The sequence below is a fragment of the Oryctolagus cuniculus genome, chromosome 1, assembly GCF_051225735.1.
Source record: "Oryctolagus cuniculus isolate XC-2025 breed Fujian yellow rabbit chromosome 1, ASM5122573v1, whole genome shotgun sequence".
In the NCBI taxonomy this organism is placed as follows: Eukaryota; Metazoa; Chordata; class Mammalia; order Lagomorpha; family Leporidae; genus Oryctolagus; species Oryctolagus cuniculus.
In genome coordinates, this window is record NC_142867.1 from 171,889,836 (window position 1) to 171,911,266 (window position 21,431).

A 21,431-nucleotide genomic window follows, 5' to 3' on the forward strand; every position below is an offset into this window, starting at 1 on the left:
TAGACCAGTTAACCAGCTTCACAAACCTGTAGAACTTGCTAGAGAAAAAGAAAGCCATGTATGCAGTGATTATCGAGGAAATGTAGATTTCTGTATTTCCCTTACCACTGAGCTTCTGGGCTTCTTTCTGAAGAGCCAGGACTTTTTTTTTTTCCTTATGATACATTAAATAACTTAATTTTCATAGAATGAAATGCGTCAATGAACCATCAGATAGCTGCTGCCTCATTTACAACGAAGCAAAGGTGCAACTGATTCATTGAAGACTTCTTTCATTTTTGTGTCAGAAGCACATGAATTTAGCTGTCAAAAGAAAGATTGGAGGTGTATGCAACTGACAATGTAATATAATTTTCAGCTCTAGGATCTATCATTCTAGGTTCTCCTATAACAGAGATGCTATGAGAGCAAATGTAATAATCAATAATTTATTAATTTAAATTCTCCACCTTCTCCATGTTTTCCTTGTGGTTTTTCTTCTCAAGAATGATTCAAACATACAATTTTTTTTTGTTTTAGAAAAGTCAATTTTTGTTGGGGAACAGACCAAGCAAGGATCATTCATTCCCTCTGTATTTATGAATTCAATTTAAGGGATGAAATTATTCTGAAGAGTCACAAATCCACAAAGTTCTATCTGTTTAAGTGACTTCTAGTTAAAATGGAGATTGAACTTTAAATTTGCAATTCTCTGTGGACTGCAATCACCATATTTATCTATAATCTGTTACTTTTACTCAGAAATTGGGAAGAGATATTATGTAAGACTCTGCTGATGAAATCATTAATTTTAGGGAGCATCACTGATTTTTTTTTTTTTTTTTGACAGGCAGAGTTAGACAGTGAGAGAGAGATAGAGAGAAAAGTCTTCCTTTTTCCGTTGGTTCACCCTCCAAATGGCCACTACGGCCAGTGTGCTGTGCCGATCCGAAGCCAGGAGCCAGGTGCTTCTCCTGGTCTCCCATGCGGGTGCAGGGCCCAAGCACTTGGGCCATCCTCCACTGCCTTCCCAGGCCACAGCAGAGAGCTGGACTGGAAGAGGAGCAACTGGGACAGAATCCAGCCCCCCAACCGGGACTAGAACCCCGGGGTGCCAGCGCTGCAGGCGGAGGATTAGCCAAGTGAGCTGCGTGCCAGCCGTCATTGATATTATAAATTCATTTCCTTGATATTAAAAAATAATCCACTGGGGGCGGCACTGTGTCATAGCCTGTAAAGCTGATGCCTGCAGTGCCAGCATCACATATGGGTACCAGTTCGAGTCTCTGATGCTCCACTTCTGATCCAGCAATCTGCTATGGCCTGGGAAAGCAGTAGAACATGGCCCAAGTCCTTGGGCCCCTGCACCTGCATGGGAGACTCAGAGGAAGCTCCTGGCTCCTGGCTTTGGAACAGCACAGCTTCGGCCTGCTTTTGTGGACATTTGGGGAGTGAGTTAACAAACGGAAGATCCTTCTCTCTCTTTCTCTTCCTCTGCCTCTCTGTTACTCTGCCTTTCGAATAAATAAATACACCTTTAAAAAAAAAACACACATTCACATAATATGGAATCAAGGATATAATTCACTAGAACTCATTTAACCTAGATTTTTTTCAACATATCTTTTCCTTTTAATAGTGTGTGCGTGGGGCCAGCACTGTGGCGTAGTGGGTAAAACTGCTGTCTGTAGTGCCGGCAACCCATATGGGCACAGGTTCGAGTCCTGGCTGCTCCACTTCCAATCCAGCTCTCTGCTGTGGCCTTGGAAAGCCGTAGAGTATGGCCCAAGTCCTTGGGCCCCTGTACTCATGTGGAAGGCCTGGAAGAAGCTCCTGGATTCTGGCTTTGGATCAGCACAGCGACCAATTGGGGAGTGAACCAGCGGATGGAAGACCTCTCTCTCTCTCTCTCTCTCTAGCTCTGACTTTCAAATAAATAAATAGATCTTAAAAATAGCGTGTGCATGTGAGTAGAATTTAATGAAGCAGTATCTATCTAGAAGAAAAAAGGAAATGCTTTTTTGAAAGGTTGGTGTGTCACATTTACATTTACTACAGCTAAAAAAAGTAGCCAAGTACATCTACTGGCTTTCTCTTCCTGTACCAGAGACTATACCAAGCTGAAGGTAGGAGAAACTATTTTTAACATGTAATGATTTGTCTCTTCACAACAATGGAAGAAGTAAGTTCACCAGAAATGAATCTCTTCTGACTGCACAGTTGTTACAATGCACAAAACTGAAAGACCACGTGTGGTCCCATCTGGATGCATAAAGGAAAGCAAAATTGGAAAGAAATACTGATTTTTATCTCAAACTGTGGGTGAGGTTGGGAGTAGGACACATAGAAATATATGATAATATGTTGTAGGAAAATATAAAAATTTAATTCCAATTAACTTCCTATTCTTAACCACTTGATTTTATTTTCTGCACTAAAATACTTCATGTTAACAAACAGACCAAAGAGATTCTAGGAAAAGGGATAACCAGGAACAGAGAGAATATAATATCCATCGCCCTCAAAAGTCTCTGAAAAATAATAAAATATAAAGGAAAATCATGAATATTATGTAAACGTATATTCAGTACAGGTTGCTGACTAATTTAAAGCATACACTTAGTTTTTTATTTTTTATTTTATTTTTTTAAAGATTTATTTTATTTAAATGATAAAGTTACAGAGAGAGGCAGAGACAGAGAGGTCTTCCATCTGCTGGTTCACTCTTCAATTGGCCACAATGGCTGGAGCTGTGCTGATCTGAAGCCAGGAGCCAGGAGCTTCTTCCTGGTCTCCTACACGGGTGCAGGGGCCCAAGAACTTGGGCTATCTCCTACTGCTTCCGGCCAGGAAGCGCCAGCATCCCATATGGGTGCCGGTTCTAGTCCCTGCTCCTCTTCCGATCCAGCTGTCTGCTATGGTCTGGGAAAGCAGTAGGAGATGGCCCAATTACGATGAGAAGCTGTGTGTCAGGCTGTGTGTGGTGGAGGCGCTGGTTGGCTCAGGGGCTTTGGCATATGCTGATGGGGTGGTGAGATAGCTGTACTTCGGAATACCAACTCTTACATAGTGTTCTATGTGGGTATTTTCTCAAAGACCATCATCTTTCTCTAAAGAATACTACTTCAGTTTCATCCCTTATTATGGGACCCAGGGAGTAGGGGTTTTATGTTTATAAGGGATATCTGAATTTTTTTTCATAATTTCTGAACAGCACCTCATCTTGACACTCTTTGTCTTGCTAGTCTTGACTTTAGTTTAATCTCTGAAGTTTTACCCCTCTGATCTGTGAGAATGGAAGAGAGGTCATCTCATAGCTATAGATTATCATGGATATAACTTCAGACTTATAATCCCCTGCATTCCAGTACAAAGGTTTTCCTCTTACTTCCATATACCTGGTATGTCCACAGCCTGAGCCTCTCTAGGTTTTCAGAACTGTGGAAGCAATTGGTGCCATTCTCTAAGCAGGTGACTCACAGGTTCCAGATTTCTTCACTCTTGTAATTCATCCAGCTTTCATCTACCAAACCTTTATTGATATCTGTGAACCATTTTTGCTGCTTCCTGTTCAATGTCTTTATATTACTGTGCTTTAAAATTTCTTGCCTGATATTTTAAGCATTTTTGAAGATAGCAGAGATATACACCCTGACCTCCCACTTATTATGTTTTACCTAAGACTGTAGATTATATTTAAATTTATGTTGCTCATGAGATTTATATTAATTCAATAGTTTGTATTACAATTGACTTCTAATACTAGAGTACCACTCATACAGAAATGTTTCTTGATACATTACCTAAAGTAACACAGGAATCAATTTCAATAAGAGATGGTGTTGCCTTACTGGCCATATGATATCAGAGTTTGGACTTGGAATTGGTGAGCATGAAAGCTGAGTTTATAGAAAAGATAGCTTCATTTCCACCAGCTAAGAGAAATAACCCCACCAAAACATGTCATTTAGCATTTATTCTTTGAAAAGTACTTAAGCTAATAATTATACTAATATGAATAGCCAAATAATTAACAAGAAGAAAAATACAAGAAGAAACTTTTGTTATAGAATCTTCCTTTTTTCCCACCTGTTTTCTTATTTCCTTTTAAGCTATTTATTTCCCTCCATATATTTGTTTCTTAATTTTTTTATTTTCATTTTTCTTCAAAGGTAGAGAGACACAGAGAAAGAGACAGTCAGACATGGATCTTCCATCAGCTGATTGCTTCCCCAATTGCTTCCAACAACTGCGACTGGGCCAGGCTGAAGCCAGGAGCTGAGAACGTCTACATGGGTGGCAAGGACCCGAGCACTGGAAACTGCTGCTTTCCACTGTGTGAGCTGGCAGGAGGCTAGAATCAGAAGTGAAGCTGGGCTAGAATCAGAAGTGAAGCTAGGAATTAAACATAGGTGCTCCAATAAGGGATGAAGGTATCCCAAATGGCATTTTAGCTGCTACACCAAATGCCCAACCCCCACATACTTTAAACTATTCAACTAGTTTCTTTCAAATATTAAACTGTATTTTTTCAAGGGAGTGGGGAGGAAAGTACTGTAAGTGTACTCTGTATTTCTGTGTATAGGCATGTGCTGTGTCTGTACAGGTGGAATATGTTAGACATGATTTTTGCTCTGCTGTCATTTAGCACTTTGCTGAGGACACCAAATTAACATAAATTACATGTTCATGAAACGATCCTTTGGAAAGTATATCATTGTCATTTAGAGGCAGAAATAACAAATCTACAGTGAATATATGGCATGCATAAGGACCCTTATGGATTCCCTGACAGACCCTAGCTACAACAGTGACATTAAATCAATATGACAGGGGCTGGCGCTGTGGCGCAGTGGGTTAACGCCCTGGCCTGAAGTACCGGCATCCCATATGGGCGCCAGTTCTAGTCCCGGCTGCTTCTCTTCTGATCCAGATCTCTGTTGTGGCCTGTAATAGCAAAAGATGGACCTGCACCTGCATGGGAGACCCGGAAGAAGCTCCTAGCTCCTGGCTTCAGATCAGCGCAGCTCCGGCTGTTGTGGCCAATTGGGGAGTGAACCATTGGATGGAAGACCTCTCTCTCTCTCTGTCTCTGTCTCTCCTTCTCGCTCTGTGTAACTCTGACTTTCAAATAAATAAATAAATCTTTAAAAAATCAATATGACTTCTATATTCTTTTTATGAATTATATTTTCAACAGTAAACTATAATTTATGAATAAATTGATAGATACAATGAAGCATAATTTTGCATCCTGGAACTGTATCCTTCCATAATTAAAATACTCCAGCTGAAACCTACAAAACTATTGAAAGTTACAGATAAGACTAGACAGTGATATAACATCTCTGATTTCAAACTGGAAACAAAAGACCCAAATACTATCAGTTGATCCAAATAGTAACCCACATTCCCATATACACCAATGTGATTATGAAAAGAATTACTAGGTTGGTTCCTTCTATCTGGTACAAAGTCAATAAATTCTAGGAGGTATATTGGGATGAATTCTCCTAGACCTCTTGGGTTTCATCTGCAGCACAATTCATTTAATCACAAATATTTTTTTACAGCCCACTATATACTAGATATTTCACTGGTGATACGAAGAACCATTAGACAAGGTTGTTATTTTTCAAATTGTTTTCCATTGTTTGGAAAGCACATGCATATAAACATATTATTAGAATGAACTAAAGACTTTCAGAGGTTTATTTACAATGTCATAGGATTAACTCAACGAGACACATACAAGAATGGTACATGAGAGAACCCAGTCTTTGGAAAAGCAAAATTGAAAAAGTTAGCAGTGCTAAAACATAGCATATATGGAAATTGGGCTATGATAGGGAAATGAGGCTAGACAGAAGAAAGAACAATTCATAAAAGAGTTTTTGAATTATGAGTGGAAATCATGGACCTAAGTAGGATTGACACACAATAGTCTGCATTTTAGAAATATCCTTCTAGTAGTGCAAAAATTATGAATAGGATTCAAGTCTTCGTTCTATAAAGACAAATCTAACCAATCATAGAGATGCAGTTGTACAAACACAGATATCTATTCCTTGCAGAAGAGCTAAAGAGACTGCCTTGACTAAAATTTCTTATATAAAATCATGAAAGAGGAAGCTAATTAAAATCATTTTTTACAATGGAAAAATATAATAAAAATTTTTTAAAATCTTAAAATGGAAAACAAGTATAATTTTAAAATCAGGAATTTAAAAATGTCTGCCTAAAGAAAACAGATATAAAAAATTGAAAATAATAATATAAGGTTACAATATGGCCTCTTTTATATGGTATTAACTGAGAAAAGCTATAGTCCTTACTATAGGTAAGTTACTAGAAGTAACCCATGCCATTTCCTGGGAATTCTAATGGAAAAAGGAAGGATATGCACTGGTTGGTTTCCTTTTTTATGAGAGAAAGGATGCAGAACAAAATCAAACAGTGAAATTCTGAGTTAAAATATTCCAATCACTATTTACCATGATTTTTGGTATTTTGCAAAGGTTCCTAACAAGCCTCATTAGTAACACATGGGCATTTGTTATAATATGATGTCTAAAATACTCTCTATCACTATATTTTTGAGAACCTACATAAAATCTTATCTTTTTCACAGAGAGAAAGGGAGAAGGAAGGAGGGTATGGGGAGTGAGAGACGGATGGAGGGAGGAAGGGAATATCATTGTTTCTTAGAATTGTATCTACAAACCATATTGAATCTATTAAAAACTAAATAACAATCAGAATTAAAAAAATTAAAAAGAAAAAAAAGACCAAAATATTAATTGAGAAGTATTATATCAGATAAAAGATGGACACAATTTTATTTAAGATAAATTAGTAACATTGAGCTTAATAGGAAAAATCTTAAACTGTTTAATTATCATTAAATGATGAAATAAAGTAGTCCTTGGTATACTGCCTTCATTGCAAGCCGCTGTCTGCAATACTGTCATCCCATATGGGTGCGGGTTTGTGTCCTGGCTGCTATACTGCCAATCCAGCCCCCTGTTAATGGCCTGAGAAAAGCAGTGGAAAATGGCCCCTGTCACTGACGTGGGAAACCTGGATGAAGCTCCTGGCTTCAGCCTAGACCAGAGCTGGCAGTTGTGGCCCTCTGGTGAGTGAACCAGAAGATGGAGGATCTCCGTCTTTCTCTCTCAGTAACTCAGACTTTCAAATAAATAAATATTTAAATAAAAAGAAAAATTAAAAACTTTAAAAATTCACAAGATCAAATTAATGCATATACAAATATAGTAGACCTTTCCCTAAAAGTGCGCTGCAATCATATTATTTACCTAGTATTAACTTCGGAAATGTTTTCCATTATTCTCAATACTTTGCCTGACTTTACAACATGGGTACACTTTATATTTTATATGTAAAGTATGAAACTAAAATAAAATATTACTTTAAATATAATCTCCTTTAGAAGTTAGGAAACTGAGAAATAAGAAAAATTAATTAGTCCTAAATCATAAAAAGCTTAGACTTACCCAAAACAGCACTGAAATATTGGGATGCTTTCACAGCTCTAACATTGAGAATCCACAAATTTCAGTGGTTACAGGGGATTCCAATTTAATCCCATCAAGGTGGCATGTACCAATGCCATCTCACTGTTCCAGGTGATCAATTTCAGTTCACAGTTGGTCATGGTGGAGGGAATGGGAGTCAAAGGGAGCACATAGACAAGTCTAGTACCTGCTAACGCTAACCGATGGAGTAAATAAAGGGGAGAGTGATCCAACATGGGAAGTGAGATACTCAGCAGACTCATAGAATGGCAGATGTCCTAAATAGCACTCTGGCCTCAGAATCAGCCCTAAAGGCATTCGGAGCTGGCTGAAAAGCTCATGAGAGTATTTCAGGCATGGAAAGCCAAGACACTCTGGCAAAAGATCTCTGCGAGTGAGATCCCAGTGGAAAGAACAGGTCATCAAAGAAGGAGGTACCTTTCTCTGAAGGGAGGAGAGAACCTCCACTTTGACTATGACCTTGTCTAAACAAGATAAGAGTCGGAGAACTCAGAGGGCTTCCATAGCCTTGGAAACTCATGACTGGAGCATAGGGAGATTACTGATGCCATAGACAGGAGTGTCAATTGGTAAAGTCAACAACAGGAGTCACTGTGCACTTACTCCTCATGTAGGATCTCTGTCCTTAATGTGCTGTGTATTGAGATTTAATGCTATAACGAGTACTCAAACAATATATTTCACTTTGTGTTTATATGGGGGTGCAAACTGTTGAAATCCTTACTTAATGCATACTAAACTGATCCTCTGTAAAAAAAAAAAAAAAGAAATTATCAATTCCCAACTTGACTCTCACTGGGATTAAACATGACAATAGGTCTGATCTGATTTCATCATCATTTAAAAAAAAATCATCTATTATTTTTCACTTTATGTTTCTGTGTGGGAGCAAACTGTTGAAATCCATACTTAATGTATACTAAGCTGATCTTCTGTATATTAAGATAATCGAAAATGAATCTTGATGTGAATGGAGGGGGAGAGGGAGTGGGAAAGGGGAGGGTTGTGGGTGGGAGGGACGTTATGGAGGGGGGAAGCCATTGTAATCCATAAGTCGTACTTTGGAAATTTATATTCATTAAATAAAAGTTTAAAAAAAATTGAAGATAGAAAGACTGCAGGAAGATAAGAAGTCAGTTGGTACTCAGAAGAAAGTGAGAGGGGCCTGCGCTGTGGTGCGACAGGTTAAGCTGCCATCTACAGTGCCGGCATCCCATATGGGCATCACTACGAATCCTGGAGGCTCTACTTCTTATCCAGCTCCCTGATAATGTGCCTGGGAAATCAGTAGAAGATGGGCCAGATCTTTTGGCCTCCGCACCCACTTGGGAGACCTGGAAAAAAACTCCTGGCTTTAGGCTGGCCCAGATCTGGGCACTGTGGCCATTTGGGAAATGAACCAGCAGATGGAAGATCTCTCTCTCTCTCTCTCTCTCTCTCTGTAATTCTGACTTTCAAATAAATAAATAAATCTTTAAAAAAATAAAATAGGAATGATTTGTAAAACTTTGTATGAGTGTTCTGAAATAAAAGCCAAGTGGAATGTTTATTTGGGTTAGAGTTAATATAATTCAAATGTAGCAGATATTGATCTCTCCATGTGTAAAACTGAAGGATTTCATTTTGTGATCTATGTGGCTATTTTCAAATATTCTAGATTAAATGTAGTCATTAAGCATTTTTTAAAGATACTGTGACTGCCTAAGACTGCCAAACCAGTTTGCAAAAGTCCTAGATGATAAGCTATAATTTATGGTAACCCTCAGAACTTCTCTGGATTTTGGCTAGCTTGTTTTTGAGACGTTCTGAGAATTCTGAATTGACTTGGGGTCTGTATGGAGGGGTCTTGGTTAATTTTGTACCATGTCTGTAGCCATTGGGACTTCATTTAAAGATTTGGAGTCACTAGAATGTTCTAAATTTGGCCAGTCTATACAAAGATGGAAATTGTTAGGAGTTGCCTTGCCAGAAACTCAGTTGTGAAAGGTTTGAAAAACAGATTTCAACAAGTCCTTTAAGAAGTCTAATGATTTCTGTGAGGAGATGGACATCTGAAAAAATGAACTAAATTACTGATACAGTTTCTAAGGCAATACCAGAAAGTAACAGATTCGGCATGCCTTTGATCCTTATTCCTCAAGTATGACAGGAAGTAAGACATACCTGATAAAATCAAACTGTATATAAAAGTTAGAATTTTAATCAAAATGGGACAAAATATCCATAGCACTCTGATGCACATTGATATCTAAATAATAGTCTCTGTCCTTTCTCATCTATTTTTACCTTTCTTCCTCTGTGCCTGGTGAGCTGAACATTTATGGACTGCATCAACCAAGCTCTCTTGCTTTGTGGCTTAGTTCAGTCAATGGGAGCTACCAGCAGAATATTGGAAGCCAAAAAAAAAAAGGAGGTGTAGCATTTATTTTCCTAGTTCTCTATTTACCAGGGCATACGTTGTTATATGTTCCATTTTTTTGCTTGAGGTCAGGTTCTTGTTGGGTGGCCCTCTTCAGCACTTAGGTCCTTCTGTGCTCATCAGTGTCCCCTGAAGTCCAGCTGTATTACGTAGCTTCTGATCAGTGCGTGATGTTTCCCTATCCTTCAGCCTTGTCTATTCCTTTGTAAATCATCAATGTATTAAGCCCTCTTTGACTTCTATTGTGTGTGCCATCAATTTGAGAAAGAATCCTGACTGATACACGCTCACTGGATTATCACTTGATTGCTGTTGCATGTGAGAGGGCTAATGATGCTTTTTGAAAAACAGACACTGTCGCTCCCCCATTCGCGGAGGAACGACACTAGACCCTGCGCTGTTCTTTCTGCCCAGCTCTTCCCGGGTTAGCTGCCGGTCCCTCACTTGCTGAGGAACGACGCCGTACCAGGTTAGCTGACGACCCCTCCACCTCCGTGGAGGGGCTGCACCCCCTGCCACTTTCCCCGCTTCCGCGGAGGAGCAGCACACCGCCCGCCGGCTCTCTTGGGGGCTGCTCAGGTGTTCCTTCAGATGTTCCCTCAGATGTTCCTGGTGCATGTTGTCTCTCTCCTCCTTTATAGTCCTCTTCCACCAATCCCAACTCTGCTACCCACACGCCGAGCACGCTGCTCTCCTCCAATCAGGAGCAGGATCAGCTCCTGCAGCTTATCAGTCAAACTGATGAGGCAGCTGCGTAGAGGTTGTTTAGTCTCTCTCTCAGCGCCATACTGTGGGAGAGCAGATGCATAGAATAAGTCTTAATTCCAGTAACTTAGTCTAGTCTCAGTTGCTCCCCACAGACACAAACAAAGGGTTTCCCCAACAAGAGTTAGCATACATAAATCTAATTATTTAAAAATGTTTATGGTTTATAATGATTATTTTCTGTGTCAAAAATCTCTTTGCCTTAGGGCTCCTATGTAGCAGGCTCATAACTGAGATTTCTCTAACTTATGAATGACTGTGGAGTATGCATCTTGGTTACATTCTTAAGTAGAAAGTGGCAATTATGGTCTTTAGGAGTAGTCAGAAATAGTATCTGTTTTATTAGTATCCCAGGAAGGTACAAAGGTGGGGAGTTTTGGGGAGATCATCAGATGTGGCTTCTCCTATTTCACATAGGCCCACATATTCCAACACATAGCTCCTTGGTGAATAGGTTATAATTCTTCTATTATTCTCACATCATGGAAAATGAGTAAGCCTGGAGCTTTTGACTGAAATATCATAGAATTAAATGGTTATTTGAGAAAACAGACCTATGGATAAGTAGATGGTAAAATGCATATTAACTACAGCATATAATTACTTAGTATATAATCACCTCTGTGGTTGTTACAGGCCAAACAATAGCAGAGAAGTGAGGTGTACATTTAGAAGGAGCTGTTTGATTCAAAGTTCTAAGACTCAGATGCACTCAACAATGAGCATTTCACATGCTGTTCACTGCTAGTAGCTAAGAATATGTTACCATTCCCTGAAGATTCAGCCTTTTGTAATGGGAAATGCTGTGGATGTGGCACTTTCATAAATCTAGCATGGTGACAATTCTACACCCTACAGCTATTTTAACAGCCATTTTACATTTTCTTTAGTAAGACCAACCTAACACATTTTTTCCCCTCTTATTTGATTTTAAATTCTATTTCAAAGATGAGATTTCAGGTCTGCCCCTGGCACTGGTTCGTGTGATGCTCCCTATTCCAGCAGAGAGACTTTAAGTTGGTTCTTGTGTTCTCTTCCTCTTGCTACTCACATTCTATAATCCTGTCTGTTGACTATGAGCTGATCTATGACATGCTGTAACTAATAGAATTTGGCAAAGATGATTGGATTTTTCTCTACTGATTATGAATTTTACTGCATTTTACTATCAGACTGGAGAAGAGGCCCTGCCTCCCACTTGCTGACTTAAAAGAAGCAAGATGCCATTTGCAAGAGAGCCTAGCCAAGAGTCAACTAAAAGATGGTACCCTTAGTCTTATAGCTAGCAGGAGATGAATTCTCCCACCAGCCAAGTTTCCAGTTGAGAATGAAGTGCTGGTTTACACAATTCTTGCATGCAGAGAACACAACTAAGCCACCCTCATAACTATCCATAGAAACTGGAAGGCAATCAATGTGTTTTATTAAGCTGCTGAGTTTGTGGTAATTTATTATAAAGCATAGAAAACTGACACACTTGCTCAACACACACTTGGTTAATAAACATTGAGTACCATGAGTCAATCAGTATTTACAGTATTTAAGAAAAATACAAAAGAGATCCATAAACTCAAGGAAGCTGTAATAGGCAATTTCTAGTATAAGTGGCTAATCATCAAATTGGTAAGATACTTTCATTTCACAAAGGCTATTTTCAATGTCTAATGACTATTCTACTTTAAGCGGTATGAAAAATAGACTTTAAAAATGATTCACAGAATAGTACATTTTTCTAAAAATTTTTATCAAGCACCATCAATTAAAGTTTGATAATATATGTATGTATTTTTTTTTTTACCAATTTGCCATCCAGTATACGGAATCACCACCATTCTTTGCCATGTGCATGCGTGTGTTGTGGGGGAGGATGTATACTTGCCATTACATCCTGTAACATCAGGTTCAGATGTTCACAATACTTTGTAAAACTCAGCACTGCTAAAAGAAAATCTGTAACTTGTCTTTGCATTCACTGCTCACTAGACTACAACCTCAAAAACTCATATCAAATCTCTATGAAATAGTCACTGTCTTAGGTGAATTATTCAACAAAGTTTGAGTATCTGAATTTTTTTTTTTAAATTTTAGAGGTAGAAAGAGGCACAGAGAGAGTGAGTTCCCATCATTGTTCACCTCCTTGCATTGGCCAGAACTGTGCTACTTGGAAGCTGGAAGCCAGGACATCAATCCAGTCTCCCAGAAGAGTGGCAGGAAACTAATTACTTGAGCTATCACTCCTGCTTCCCAGGGTCTGTGTTAACAGGAAACTGAAGTCAGGAGCTGGAGCCAGATATTAAATCCAGTAACTCTGATGTGGAACATGGACTTCTAAATCAGGAGTTTAACTGCTAGAGCAGATATCTAGGGGAAACAGAAAAAAACATATGACACTAACAGAAACAGAAAAAAAGGGGTTAAAGAGAAGTATGTACATAACACAGATATTTTTTCAAAGATATTTTTCCCCAACATCTGGGGCTTTAAGAGCTTTCATCAAACTAACAAAAAAGAGGCTAAACACTGATGTATTATGAAGAGCTTTTGTGGCAGTTATTAATATACGGTATCACTGACACTAAAATTAATCTTGGAAACCACTCTCAAGGTGATGGGAAAAATAAATGTGCCATGGGAGTATCCCACAGTGCTGTGTGGACACTGTTAGATCCTATCATTGATCATTGATGATGGTAAAGAAAGGGCAGACATAATAACAATCTTCAAACAGAAACAGATCCTTATTTCTGTGTTTGTTAACAGTTTATGTTTAATTGATACTGTTTCTTTTTTTTTTTTAAGATTTGTTTATTTAATTTAAAGGCAGATTTACACAGAGAGAGAGGGAGTGGGGAGGGAGAGACAGAGAGATCTTCCATACTGGCTGCAACGATTGAAGCTGGCCAAACTGAAGCCAGGAGCCAGAAGCTTCTTCCGGGTCTCCCACTTGGGTGAAGGGTCTCCAAGCACTTGGGCAGAGGGTCCCCAAGCACTTGGGCCATCCTCCACTGCTTTCCCAGGCGCATTAGCAGGGAGCTGGATTGGGAGTGGAGCAGCCGGAACTTGAACCAGTGCCCATATGGGATGTCAGCCTCGCAGGCAGCAGCTTTGCTTGCTAAGCCACAGCTCTGGCCTATGGATATTGTTTTGAAAATTAAGTGTAAATTAACTTTCTGCCTAACTGGCAGAAGCCACAGTTTTGTTCCTCTTCCTTTCCCTACTGCATTGTAGGCAGCCTTAGAAGCAAATTAATTTAGTTAATTCACTAGCATCAAACAGCCCTCCTAGGTACTGGTTTCTCCATGTATTTATGGATTTTTACACATACACACTCACACACACACACACACACACAACAAACACAGCAAAGCAAAGTTTTAGCATTATGGCATGATTACCAAATACATGAGTAATGTAGACAGAAGCAACTCTGTCCTAAGATAGCTACCCAGAATAGTATCAAAATCCAAATCCAAGGAATACTTGAATGGAACGGGTATGGGGAGGCATTAACTATCTTTTTTCTAATGGTGATGAAAGTCTCCCTGTCAACATAGCTTCTAACATCAGCATCCCACTAACATAATCATTTATTTCCTTCACTGTAGGGTCTTTACGGCCTGAAATTGTCAATGTATAAGCTGCGGCTTCTAGGTAGAATGAGTCCTTTGTCAGGTGCCTCTTACAGTTAGCCAGCCTCACAATGAGACTCATCCGAATGCTCCGTCGATCCTGGACTCTTGGCTGTTGTTCTTATGTCCTCTTGATGCCATCTAATCCTCATAATCAGTAGTTGTTACCAAAAATGTATGTTTTTCAATAGCAAGTAAATTGTAAGCTCTTCTTAAAAGTCACAGAGAAACAATAACTCTCTTTGGAAATAAAGGAGTAGCAGAATAAACAACTGTTTGGTCCATTGTTATTACCTCATTTCCTTCTGGAAGCATTTATTGTTTGAGCTTCATGAATAAAGTTGATATTTTTAAATAAGACTTCTCCATGATCCCAAGTAATGCTGGGTTCTCACAGTCTAGCTGGAAATGTGCCTACATTGTGCAATTTAGATCCTTCTCTTGTTTACAAATCCAAATTGTCTCAACCCCTGTTTTCAGTTGTGCCTTAAAAATGTCATCTTATAACCCACGTTTTCCCTCTGAACTTTTCTACACGTTGAGTTTTATAAAAGTATGAAGGATACGTATGTGATTACTTAGAATGAATAAGATCATAATCAATCCGCAAGATAGCATTATGTTTGTCCAAATATTCCTTGGAATAATCCAAAGAGGAAGTAAGTGTGTTTATCTATGATAATAACAGTACAACTGTATGGCAATCTAGTTAACTCTACTGTCATCTTTATCAAGTGGTATGTTTACTTTGTAGACAATCTGAGGAAGGAGAATCTATATTACGATATTAGTACAATGAACGCATACTTCTAAACACATTTAGCCTCCTGTTTCTCAAGCAAGATGATGACCTAAAACGCACTGTTTAGATATGTATAGGTATAGATTATTTAAGGTATGGAGATGTAATAGTACATTTAAGGCTCAGTTATTTCAACTCATCCAAAATTTTCAGCATTATTTATTTTTAAAAATATAAAATAGAATATTCCATTGAAATGAGCAAAAGACCCTTCTAAATTCTATGTATACATGTGTATAAGTGTGTGTATGTATGAGTGAGTAGATACATGTATGAAGGAGTATAAAGAGGATTAAATGTGGATTTTTTTCAACATTATGACTATTTAGGATTAATTTGTCTAGAAAAAATAAAAGAGGCAAATTTTAATGAAGTTAATAAGAAACAATTAACTAAAAAATTAAATAACCAGCTACCCATGCAAGAGCATATTTTAATTATTTTTCTATCGGCTGCTTTGTTCTTTCTTAAAGAAGTTGAAGAGACTGCAGTGTTGAAGGAACTGTTCAGTGCGCATTTGGATATAATATTATCTTCTTCCCTGACTCCAGCAAGTATTCTCACAGTAACTCAGATGAACCAAAGATTTCTCACAATCAGCAGAAACACAGAGGCAGGCATACAGACAAAAGAGCTCTGGTGTTTTTGCTTGTTTGTCGCAGAGAAGAGGAATGCAATAAATAGAAGTATAGAACCTAGAGCTTCACTCTCCCAGACTATCACAAGGATGAAGGAGAATTGGGTCTTTAATGCATACACAGTAGAACTTGAGGAATCTGCTGCTAACTGGCCAAGTAGGAAAGTGTTGCAGGATTTTTTCTTTTTTAAATACTTACTAGTACCTCCCACAGGGCTGTTCAAGGCACAACTCTGAGACTGTCTCACTGTGTCTTTCATCAGTCGTCACCTTGATCATAGAGTAATTGAAACTCTGATAACACCTAACATTTGTCTTTCCCATTAAACATTTTCCTCACACCAGTGTGGAGAAAAATCCCTTTGATAATTCTCCCCCAGATATTTCCACTGAAAATATTCCACTGGGGTTGGGCATTGTGGTGCAATGGGTTGGGCTGCTGCTTGAGACACCTGTGTCCTATATCCAAATGCCTACAATTGAGTCCTGCTTCTGCTTTTGATTCAACTTCATACTAATGCACATTCTGGGAGGTAGCAGGTGCTGGCTCAAGTACCTGGGTTCTTGCCATCCATGTGGGAGATCCAAATGGAGTTCCAAGATCTTGGCTTTGACCTAGCTCAGTCCCAGCTATTGTGGGCTTTTGGGAAGTGAATCAGTGGGTGGAAAGATGGGTTTCTCAATGTCTCTCTTTCCCTCCCTCCCTGCTCAGACACACACACACACATACTGGAAAAAATTCTGGGTTCCAATTCTAATTCCTTTGATTTTGTATTTGTGTCACTTAGGTCATGTTATTAAGTTTTACTGACATACATCTGAAAAATGGGGACAATCAGATGTTCTTTACATGCTAATCCAACCCCCAAAAGTTTGTTTTAAAAAGTGATAAATTTGAATCACAAGTACAAACATCTAATGTAATTCTTGTAGTCGTTTGTGTTACTCAACTGCCATAGCCATCCTGTGAGCATTTTCTTTATTTATTTTGACAGGCAGAGTTAGTGAGAGAGAGAGAGACAGAGAGAAAGGTCTTCCTTCCATTGGTTCACTCCCCAAATGGCCACTACGGCCCGTGCACTGCACTGATCCGAAGCCAGGAGCCAGGTGCTTCCTCCTGGTCTCCCATGTGGGTGCAGGGCCCAAGCACTTGGGCCATCCTCTACTGCCTTCCCGGGCCACAGCAGAGAACTGGACTGGAAGAGGAGCAACTGGGACAGAACCGGTGCCCCAACCAGCAATAGAACCCGGTGTGCTGGTACCGCAGGCAGAGGATTAGCCTAGTGAGCCTCATTTTCTTCATTTTAAACATGAAAACACTAAGGTCCAGAGAGATTAAGTGGCTTCTAGTGGTGGTGTTTGGATTTCATTAGCGTCTTGGAATTAGAGTTAATGGGTGCTTCTACTCTGCCCTCAATGAACTCTGCTCTATAGTTATAAAAATAATGGATGATGGACTAGTAGTGATAGCTTTGTACATAATGGATCACAAGTAACCAAAAATTTTCCTTCAAGACACTTAAACTCTTAGAGTCCTTTTGCTGTGGCAATAAAGGATTAACAAATAATAACCACCCCCAAACCAATGATCAACAGCAACAACCATGTTCTTAGAGCCACACTTCCCCAAGTGCTGCTGTAAAGGAAGCTTTACTAATTTGTATCTTTCTGCCAATAAAAGGGAGGTTACCTTGCTGAAGTTTTATGGTTTACACTTTGACATAGAAAAACTCACTTCTACAGTTTTTGCGGTAAATCTGTACCTTATAATTGAGATCAGCACTACTGTTAACCTTTCCATTGCCAGCACATAGCAATTACAGGATAACTACAGGGTAATTCTGGGGCTTTGTGTTGCTGAATGTGGGAGTAATTTGAACTGTTCTGACTGTAAATTGGAATTGTTTAACATATGCTTTCTGTGGATTAGAAATACATTTTAATGACTTATTTCACCTCTCTAAAGACATGATTTTCCCTGTTTTAAAAGTCAAGTGATTTCACGAGTACAGAAAATTTTGAACGCCAGTAAGATTTAAAATAAATCAAGAGACATTTTCTTCATTTAAAAATGCTTAAATGGTTTAAACTGAGCATAAAGCAAGATTCTCAGAAATATCAAATAATTGCAAGATAACTAGAATTTTTCTTGTGCAATAAAACAGATAAAAATATTCAATGAGTCTATATTTAAACTTGTCAAGTTCTAAATTCAATTAACTAAATTGCCAAATAAGCTAAATATCAAAAATTAGAAATGGAACTTGTTTCTTCTGGTATATTTACTGCTCTTTTCTTTCTCTCTTTCACTCAAGTACTACTTATTGCATACTTTGTGCTTATCTCATATTAGTTTCCAATCTTTAATTTTAATTTGTTCTATCTCATTTTTGATGAATTAGATGTATTTTTTGCAAATTCAATTTATTTATTCTTTTGTTATTATGGAGATTTGCTTTCTTTCTTCCTTATTATTTTCAGTTCTCCAATTACATATTTGCTTTCCTTTAGACCAGTAGTCCACTCTTTCTCTTCCTTACTTGATTAACTCAGAAGTCACTACCCTCAAAATCCCCCAAATTGGCTGAATCACATGTTGTCCAGACTCTCTAATACTAATAAAAGCATAGTTCCACGTAAGGTAGATTTGGAAAAGCAAATGAACTGCTCACTGACGGGTTGGGGTTAGAAAACAGCAATTAGAGCAATGAATACATTGTAAAAATTTACCGTGTGAAAATTCACTGAATTGATTCATATTTACTCTTGACCATGAAAGCAAATCAATTACCTGGGTCTTGGAATTTCACTCCATCTAAAATGTTTTTATGTTTTCCTAACACACATAGAAAATTTATATAGGTCTTTTAGACTCCAAGTCATCTGAAAATATTGAGAGTTCCTTTTTATTCTTCCTCCTCCATAATAAAACTGCTAATAGTTTTTTTTAAAAGAAACTACAATGTATAGTAATACAGGAACACTATCAAGTAATAAAACAAAGAAAATGTGAAAGTCAAGGAAAAACGTGAGCACATTCAAGTCTTACTTGTTCTTTAGATCCCACGGGTGCACAACAGATGTCTCCCTAAACAAAGAAGAAATGTAACAACAATTAAAATGTGAAAATGATGCGATTAAAATACTGCTCATTTAGGTGATGCATATTTTTACTATTTAACTGTAGAAAATGTCAATTTCCAATATGATATGAAATTAGTTGTATTTTGGCATTTTCTTTCATCTTTGCTGCAAAGAGCAATTTAAAATATTCCTTTTAAAGCAACAAGAAGCAAAACATGCATTGATTATTCTGGAAGAGGAATGGGAGGTTTAAATATATTCATTTTCCTTCATCAAAATCATGCATTATGAAAGATAATACATAGATCATCAAATATTAACAAATTAAAACAAATATGTGTTGTAAATATTTGCAAAGCATTCTAACCAAAGGAAATAGTCCTTGCCTTGTAAAACTTTGTCAAGATTTGCTTGGATAACATCACAGGTTCTCAAGAAATATAGACTCCCCCAATTTATGATTAAATAAAAGGGGACAGAGCTAGGTTTTAAATAAGGATGAGGAAGAGACTTGGGAAAATATTAATTAAAAACCTGAAATTTTGTTATTAGTATAATTTTTGTTAGGGTTGAGAAAGACATAAGTTCATGAATGTCTGGAGGTTTGTAATTTACAACCATTCAAAAACTTGTACAACCATGCTGGGATTTTCCCAAAGATGTTCATTAATTTTTCTCACATTAACACTTTTTTTCCCCTTTTTTAGAGAGTGGAAATAGAGAATTAATTGAGACTCTGTGAGCAATTTATCTGGTGGAGTTATTTATTTCTGTAAACTTCTAGCAAATGCCACCTGATCTTGAGTGATATAAAGAGGACCAGTGACTGCCTGCAGACATAGATGAGCAAAGGAAGATGAAAGCAGAAATTTGGGCCACAAAATATACTTTGGAATCGATGCATATGTTTGTTTTCTTGATAGTGATGATGACTTTATAGGTATATACATGTATCCAAACTCGTAAAAGTATCTAACATGCACACTATATGTCAATTGTACCTTAATAAAAGTCTGTAAAAAGAAGTGGAAGGATATGAAATAAATACTTGATAAAAACCGTGAAGTATATGGAAATTAGTGGGGGTTAGAATCATTGCAACTTTCGTTTTAAAAGATTCTTTGGTTGCAGTATAATGACCAGGTCGAGGAGACAGTGATTGGACGTGAAGATGAAATTCTGCAAGGAGGCTTGAACCACCATATTTGCAATGGAGGTAAAGAATGCTGAAATGATCATGATATGGTTAGCAGGAAGAAAGAAAAGGCTGGCCAAGGCATTGGGCACAAGGGTGAGGCAGAACAAGAAGGCAAGAATGAATGCCAGGTCTCTGGCTTGTGCAACTGAATGTACGGTGCTGCCGATGTAGAGAGAGAGAGAAAGAGAGACAGAGATCTTCCATCCACTGCACTGGTTCAATCCCCATATGGCTGCAATAGTCAGGCTGGGCCAGTAAAAGCCGGGAGCCAGGAGCTTATTCTGGGCCTCCTACATGGGTGCAGGGGCCCAAGCACTTGGGCCATCTTCTGCTGCTTTTCCCAGGCTATTAGCAGGAAGCTGGATCAGAAAGGAGCAGCTGGGACATAAATCAGCGCATATATGAGATTCGGGCATCACAGGAGGTACCCTAGCCTGCTATGCCATAATACTTGCTCCAGAGACTTCTTTCTAATGTTTATGTGTAAACCTCCACAATACAGGTAGGAAATGAAAATATAATATTTTACAATTAATGCCCCCTCTTTAATATTTAAATTATTTTCCAAGCCTTTTGGGACATTTAACCTATTATTTAAAAGACATTAATGATGCCATCTAAAGAACATCTCAAATAAATTTTACATTTTGTTATATGCATACTTGTTATATCAAACTATAAATGTAGTATAGAACTTGAAAAAGTTTTCAAAGAAGTCAACACAATTGAACACTCTTTCCTTGTACCATGTATTTCAAATGTGGAAAAAACTGGTGAAGGAAGTCTTAAAATATATACTGCGATGCTTCAAAATCAGCATAGAAACAGAGCTAACTATGTTGGAATAGGAACTTATTATTACAGAAGGAAAATAAATGTAGGAATTTCATGGCTGGGGTGTATTGTGCTTTTTAATGTAATATTTAGTTTGACAATCATCCATAGTAGACTTGGCCTTATCCGTTTCAATTGACTTTACCATTGCTGAGATTTGGGAAAATCATGCAACTGTGCTAACTAAATTTTTGTTTTTTTTTTCATTTCTAAAAAAGAAACTATACAAACAACTTCATGGGATTGAGTGGGGATAGATGAGATCAAGTGCATAAAAATGCTTTGTGCAGGGTAAAGTTCTATAGACTATGGAGATAACACCATCACAATAGTAATAATAATGACACACCATAGCTAAATAACACATATTACTCAGAGGAAATATTCAGTGAACTGAATTTGTGCATCAAATTTCACTCATTGAGAATTTTTCAAGTCATTATGGTTCATGGATAAATAATAGCAAGTTGTCACATTCTAATAAACAAAGTAAATGAAAGGTCCAGGGTCTTCCCATGGTACATTATC

The 21,431-nt window shown here is 37.9% G+C and overlaps 1 protein-coding gene across 2 annotated transcripts in view; it reads right to left on the reverse strand.

Annotated features, from left to right (window-relative positions):
- Nucleotides 1-21,431, reverse strand: part of PTPRD (protein tyrosine phosphatase receptor type D) — a 1,783,257-nt gene that overhangs the window by 705,857 nt on the left and 1,055,969 nt on the right. For both annotated transcript variants that reach the window (XM_089316625.1, XM_089316627.1), the window contains one exon: nt 18,837-18,875. The gene's annotated coding sequence lies outside the window, so the exon portion shown is untranslated. The remainder of the gene's footprint in view (nt 1-18,836; nt 18,876-21,431) is intronic.